Genomic DNA, 7737 nt, shown 5'->3' with positions numbered 1-7737 from the left:
AACCCAACGTTCTCTCTCAACTTTCTCTTCTGTATTGATTGGTTGATGTACCTCAAAGTATTCAAGCTGGGGATGGTATGATAATGCTTGTAAACTTTCACATGAATACCGTGGCAGTGAGTCGTCCGGTTTGGCCCAGTAATAGTATGTGCGTGATGTCAGTGTCAATGATTTTAGTTTCCTAAGATGAATTCCAATATGATTAACCACCAATGACGTCACGGATGTTCCTGCTAATTCAAGTGTTTCTAGATTGAGTATTCCTGGTAGCGCACTATCGAATGCCTCATCTGTGAATATCACGCCTCGCAACGTCAATACTTTTAGATTGGTCCAGTGAGCGATGGATCGTAAAAGATTATCAATATAAACACAAGGTGTTTTTAGACACCGAACGCTTAATTTTAAGCATGTCAACGTTGTCAGAGACCCAATTGTTGCAGACAAATCCTCATCAGCTGTCTCGGGCTCATAGAACTCACCGAAAACATCTATCTCACGTAAATCTGTTATTTCAGACAACTTCTTCATCCATGGCAAAGATAGATGGCATTCACGAAGGGCTATTTTTCGCAAATGAGGTAATCTATCTATCCATGGTATAAATCGTTCAAAATCTTTCAATTCAGACGATGGCCAGTATTTCAGCTCCAGTCGTTGCAGTTTCGGCGGGAAATGAAGTATTTTGTCCTTCATGTCCAATCTAAGGTAAAGTGTGTGTATATTAGGGCAGTTCTCATGCAAATAGAGTACGATTTCACGGCTCAATACAGTTAGATAAATCTCTTGTAAACCTGCGCCAGCGTAAAGGCCCAGAAACTTTAACTGATCAGTATCGTTTATTGGGAAAATCCATTCATTGCCACACTCTTCGTACTTAAATATGTTTGGGCCAGTTTTTGATATAAACCGTCTGTGCAGTCTATTAACCTCTGCTACCATTTTGGTTGGACCTCTGTCTCTGAAGTCGATGACAGACCAGGCGTGGTTTTTGATTATATGATGCCATTTCTTGCTTACCCTGTAAATTATAATCACAAATAAATCAATATTACAGATATGGACTAAAGTTAGAAAGATATATTTCCATACTTTATTGACTTAATAAATGTGTGTCTGATAAGATGTCTTCCCCGTCGTCATCAATACTTACGGTTGTTTGATGTGGTCATTTATTACATTTTCTAAAAAAACATTATTTTATGTTCAATTCTAGACCTGCACAATACCAACTGATATCACACAGTAATATAGACATATTTTTAGCAAAACATTATATTTTCATTTCTTTATCACTTTATTCATCTTTTTCTGCTTTTTGTGGTATTTTTTTAAATTCTATATCTATAAAATGTATATTTGTGTGCAAATTGAGGGCGTTATTGACATATACTTTAAAATTAACTTTTAAGTTATTCCTTACATTTCATGATAAAAAGTTTCAAAAGACTGAACCTCGTAAATGGTATCAACAAATCAAGTGTATGCTTAATTCCAGCAATTCTGATCTTGACATGCACATCCCAGGAGTGGATAGGGCTAACCACAAGGCAATGGCTAATGCCATTAATTCCAAGTTTGTGAGCGTGTCCTCCCATGTTAATCCCTTGGATCATTCTGAGCTTCCAACCTTCTTGCCCGCTGTGAAACCTGCCCCCGTTCTTTATCCATGGGATGTGTATAACGAGCTTAAGAGAGTTAAAACTTCTAAATCAAGTGGCCCGCCCAGCATTGATAAAATGAGGCCTATATCACTTACTGATATTTTTGCCAAGGTTGCCGAAGGGTTTGTGGCAAAATGGATTGTGTATGATATTGAACCATACATAGATATTAATCAATTTGGGAATGTCAGTGGTATATCAACATCCCATTACCTGATCAATCTTGTGCACACACTTTTCCAAGGTTCAGACAAACGCAACAATGTAGGAACGGTAGTCCTCACGGATTTCTCCAAGGCATTTGACCTGGTAAACCACAATATAGCTGTTGAAAAGTTGATTGCTTTGGGGGTCCGGGGGGCTATCGTTCCTTGGGTTTGCAGTTTCCTGAATAATCGCACTCAGTGTGTGAGATATAACCAAACATTATCTGAGTATGCCCCCTTGTGTGCTGGTGTCCCGCAAGGTACCAAACTTGGTCCCATCATTTTCCAGGCTGTCATCAACGACGCTGCTGAAGGTTGCAGTTCTCACTACTGGAAATATGTCGACGATCTCACATTCGTTGAGAACCGTGCGTGTAGTGAGAAAGGCAACCTTCAGTCTGATCTTGATGACTTCCTGGACTGGTCTGTAAGTAACCACCTGAAGATAGGCCATTCATTGCTTTCTTTTGTTTCATCTGCCAAAGTCCTGGGCATCTTCATACAGCAAGATCTTAAATGGGATGCCCAGGTGGATCACATGTGCAAGTGTGCTAACAAACGCCTCTTCATGCTCCGTTCTCTGAAACGTTTTGGTTTCAACGTTTCGGAGCTGACCACAGTTTACGTTGGTTACATACGTCCCCTGTTGGAATACTCTGATGCCATTTGGCATTCATCGCTCACTGTGAAACAATCAAATACACTTGAGCGAGTCCAAAAAAGGGCATGTAGAATCATTTTGGGTGTTAATTATATTTCATATGATAATGCAGTTAGTGTTTGTAAGCTAGACTCTCTCTCTGCCAGGAGGGAACAACACTCGCTTAAGTTCGCGCAATCGCTTGCTAAATCAGAGCGTACCAACATGTTGCTCCCTCCTAGTAGAAGTGAAGTCCATGGAAGACAGCTGAGAAATGCAGCCCATATCTCCAAATTGCGTGCACGCACAAGCAGATTTGCTGAAAGCCCCATTCCCTACTACATTAATCTGTTGAATAAGCAGTAGTAGCTTGTGTGCTGGTGGCTTCCCATTGTGCCCTTTTGCATCTCTCTGCTGTTTTTCCATGCCAAGTTGCTTTTTTTTTTTGCTTTATAATTATGTGTATTTGATTTCTTTCATAATATTTGTTTATTGTCTCTTGTATAATGCAATTCGGCCGTTTGGCCGCGATGTTGTGCAGGTTAATAAAATCATATCATATCATAAAAGTTTTCTTAAATTTTCCTTCTATTTGTTGCAAAAATTACACATTATTTTAATAAGTACAATATAAATATTACTTTTTATAAAAATGGATTAAGTAGTTGTCCAATCTACAAGTACACCGAAAAAAGGTGAGGGTTAGGACTATATTGCAACCACCCCTTCAAATTTAAAGACAGAGTTACCTTTTTTTTAGTTTCTAAATAATTGTTCTTAAGTCTTTACAACATAAAACCAATTAAAAGAAGCAAATATATCAATATACCCCCATTTGTTTGAAATTTGTAGTTTGATTTACAAATCAATCCTCCATATCAATCCTTGACTCCCCCTGTCATTTTATCACGAAAATCAAAAAACTTAAAGTGATCTATATAGTATAAAGATTTTGACAACTTGTAAACAGGTTTGAATCTTAAAAATAGAAAATCGGTCAATAAGGTCAAATTTTATGGGTGCTATTGGTGACAGATATTATACCATATATCCATATGTTGGTGCTTGGATGGCCTGGTCACCTATTACGGCTCTTTAAGAATGCTATGGTATACAAAGGTTTCTGTCTAGGTAGGTGATATCATTGACTTGAAAATAATAATAATAATTAGCAACAAAAATCTCGCACAAAGGTACTGCTCCACCCTATTGCCATATTCACATAAAGCAGCTTAGGCCCCGGCAGTTCTGACTTGGGCGGAAAGGCTGCAAGTCAAGACAAGTCAAGGTAAACTTTATTAATCCATTTCTGGAAATTACATGCACAAGAGATCATAATAAAATACAATATAGAACAAGCATAATACAAAAACAGGTATTATAAGCACAATGAAATTCAAAGGCACTCCCTGCATAGTGACCGAAAAAGATTTGAGCAACTGTTTGCCAATAACTCAAAATCAATATTAGCGATATTAGCTGACGGTGCACGCCTTACCTCGATATCATGCTTACCTCATTGCTGTTAACTTGTAGTATAGAGACAGGTAGTTGAAAATAACCAACAATGTATCGATATCGAGCATATGGATAGCGCCCTCATCTGGCGATGGTTCGTTTTCCAATAATATCGCATCCATCCCTATAGTAAAACAAATGAAATAAACAATAGTTACTGCTACACCCACACAGAGTGACGCGCCAGCAGTGCCGCCGAGAGCAATTACGGGCCCGGGGTAAAATTAACGTCCCAATTTGAACGTGCCCCCTGTAATATATCTTTTCTATGTTTTTATGGGCCCATTAGAGTATGTTTTATTTATTTTCTACAGGCCCCCTAGAACCCCGGGCCCCCGGGAGCCACTCAGAATAATACTTGTAAGCATCCGAGTGAAAGAAAATGCGGAATTAGGGTGGTTTTGAAAAGCAAAACGAGGATCCGCGATTAGGGTCTCAAAACACTCATTTTACTAGAAGAAGCTCGGCCATTTATAGTGGGGACATATTTATGACGTTATTCTGGATAAAAGAGTGGTTTCCGAGTGTGTGGCCTGGTTTACATGTGCACAGTCATTTTAATTTTAGCTTGCCGATGAATGACACTCATACTGCACATACAATGTCTATCCTTGGTTAGGGGCACATTTAAAACCAATTCCTCGCTTAGGGTGTTTTTATAATGTCTGTCCTTGTTAAGGGACAAATTCCTCGCTTAGGGTGTTATTAATTTTTGAAAGTCAATTCACACGGATGCTTACAACTTTTACATGAGTGCCCCCCGGGCCAGGGGTAACGCACCCCTTAACCCCCTTGTCGGCGGCACTGCGTGACAGTGTAACGTTACATCTCGTTTGTAACACAGGCATGTTCTGAGTAAGATTACACCAGACCGTTACTTTTATCTAATTCCATTCATTACCACCGGACAGACCAGATACAGATCACCCAGATAGCAAGACAACGTTGGCCCAACGTTGGCAATGGTCGGCATGGTCGCGGTCGGTAAGCCGACGCCAAGCCAACGTTGGACCAACATTGACATGCCAACCTTTAGTCATGGTTGGTATGGGAACGTCAGGCCAACGTTGGGTCAACGTTGTTATGCCAACCTTATATTACGGTCGGTATGCCAACGTCAAGCCAACGTAGCCAGCCAACCTTAAAATGACGGTCGGCATGCCAACGTTGGGCCAACGTTGTTGTGCCAACCTTAAATGATGGTCAGTATGCCAACGTCGAGCCAACATAGCCAGCCAACCTTAAAATGACGGTCGGTATGCCAACGTTGGGCCAACGTTGTTGTGCCAACCTTAAATGATGGTCGGTATGCCAACGTCGAGCCAACATAGCAAGCCAACCTTAAAATGACGGTCGGTACGCCGAGGATGGGCCAACGTTGTTGTGCCAACCTTAAAATGATAGTCGGTATGCCAACGTAGCCAGCCAGTCGTAAAATGACGGTTGTTACGTGGAGGTTGGGCCAATGTCGTCGCACAAACGGCTGGAATCCCAACATTGGACCAACGATGGTATAAGCTGTTGTTCAAGTCATGGAAATGGTCATGTTTATAATTATTTTCTTTTTATTACTAAGGCGTATTAAAGAGTGACATTAAATAAAGACTATAAAAGCCCACTAGATAAACTAATAATAATATCAAATAATAATAATAATAATAATAATAATAATAATAATAATAATAATAATAATAATAATAACAATAATAATAATAATAATAATAGGCCTTATGAATAATAATGATAATGATATTAAATAATAATGATGATGATAATAATGATAATGCTTATACCATACTAGGTATGTAATTATAATAAGAAAAATATTGCTAGGAATTAAATCAACAGTAAGAATTATATTTTTATATTACTTCTTTTTTTTCTTAAATCAACATTTATATCAAATTAATGTCATCAATATTCACAGTAAATTTGATCAATATCCCTAAAAGATGCACTTTGGCAGGTTTAGTCATGAAAATATAGCTTATATTAACTTAAAACACTTGCTGAACTATGTAATCCCAGTTAGCTCAATTGGTAGAGCATCAGGCTTATAAACAGAAGGTCCCTGGTTCGAATCCCGGTAGGTACTAAGGTAAGTGACTTGTGTAAAATTAAGGTAGTTAATTTGTCTTCGTTGTAAAATAGAGAGCCAGGTAATTTAAGACTTAAAGTAAGCACAGTATACACAAGTAACTAATTTTATTCGTTTATTTTTTCTCATTGGGCTTGTTTGTCAATGTTGGCTCAACGTTGGCCAAATAACGTTGGCCCAACATCAAAGATTTGACGTTGGCCCAACGTCGCAAATTACATTTGTATTGAGGTTGGGTCAAAGTTGGGCCGACATTGGCCCAACGTTGCAGAGGTTGGCGGCCTGGCCAAATCCACGTTGGGCCAACGTCAAAAAACCAACGTTGGCCCAACGTAGTAAGGTCGGTTCGCTCACGTTTGACCAACGTTGGGCCAACGTAGTGTTGCTATCTGGGAGCTAATACTGTGCATGGCGATGGTTTTGACACCACATCAGAGCCCGATGATTTTTACGAGGTATGTTACCGGGGTATGTTACTAGTAGATTACTCAAGTATACATTACAGTCGTGTAAATATCAGAATTTGGATAATAATAATGATAATAATAATAATAATAATAATAATAATAATAATAATAATAATAATAATAATAATAATAATAATAATTAAAAAAAACATACATGAACAATTTTTAAACGAAGAATTATCCTCAAAAATATATAGCAATAGCAATGCAGAAAATTTTGCTAACATTTCAATGTGCTGTAACTTTTATGGTCTGCATGATGTACAATCAAAAATATTAATATGTTGATTATCCCAATTTCCAATGTTCAACTTACTAAATTAAGCTTACTGTATTTTACGGTTTGTTCTCATCAGGTATTCCTCTTCAGCAATACAAACGTGGATGAAGATGACAACATGAGTGATAACATTGCGAAATGATGACATTTAAAATCAATAGATGACGCACCATATTTTCTCCGAATCAGTCTGTAGGAATGTACACTCTAGCAGCTTACCAGCCGGTCGCATATTTAATATGCACTAGACGATAACCCTTGACCTAGCCCTGCTGGCTATAATTTATTATTCTTCGTGGGCGCACACTACTAAATTAAGTCCCATTGAAATACACGTAAATATATGTGAAAATCAGTTTTCATTTTTCATTTTGGTGGCACCAATGTCTTAAATGAAAATGAACATTTTATTTAAAATTGTTTTTTTGGAAACAAGTTGAGATTAACTTTTAAGTTCCGGGGACTTGAACAGAGCCACCCTTATTTTCAGCTTGCATGAATGCCTCCTGACCATGCTAACCATGTCCGCACGCGGATTACTTTCGGGAGCCAAACTTTTTGACCAGATCAAGATGCATAATTTTGTGATATTCTGAACATTGATTAATTGCATATCCTTTAATTTAATTATAATACAAGCAGCTATGTCACGGGGCAATTTAGTATGAGGTTTTCATGCCTCACTCACATTCACGCCCTCGATTGAATTCCTTAAAATTTTGACTTTGTTTTATTAGGATTTCTAAATCTATTTCTTTTATTTTTCATTGTATTATGAGGAAAATTATGAGAAATGAATATAAGCATGTAGAAAAAAAGGCATTCTTATGTTTGACTTTGTTTTATTAGGTTTTGTAAATCTAT

At 37.9% G+C, this 7737-nt stretch overlaps 1 long non-coding RNA gene across 1 annotated transcript; it reads right to left on the bottom strand.

The window, feature by feature from the left end:
• Positions 1-461: 461 nt before the first annotated feature.
• On the bottom strand, positions 462-7064 carry LOC140162152 (uncharacterized). Its single transcript, XR_011860202.1, has 3 exons — positions 6924-7064; positions 4026-4152; positions 462-1021 (listed from the first exon to the last, which is right to left on the bottom strand). It is a non-coding gene; the product is annotated as an uncharacterized lncRNA (long non-coding RNA).
• Positions 7065-7737: the final 673 nt, after the last annotated feature.

Source organism: Amphiura filiformis, chromosome 10 (genome assembly GCF_039555335.1).
Source record: "Amphiura filiformis chromosome 10, Afil_fr2py, whole genome shotgun sequence".
Classification (NCBI taxonomy): Eukaryota; Metazoa; Echinodermata; class Ophiuroidea; order Amphilepidida; family Amphiuridae; genus Amphiura; species Amphiura filiformis.
This window is presented reverse-complemented; position numbering and strand designations above follow the sequence as displayed.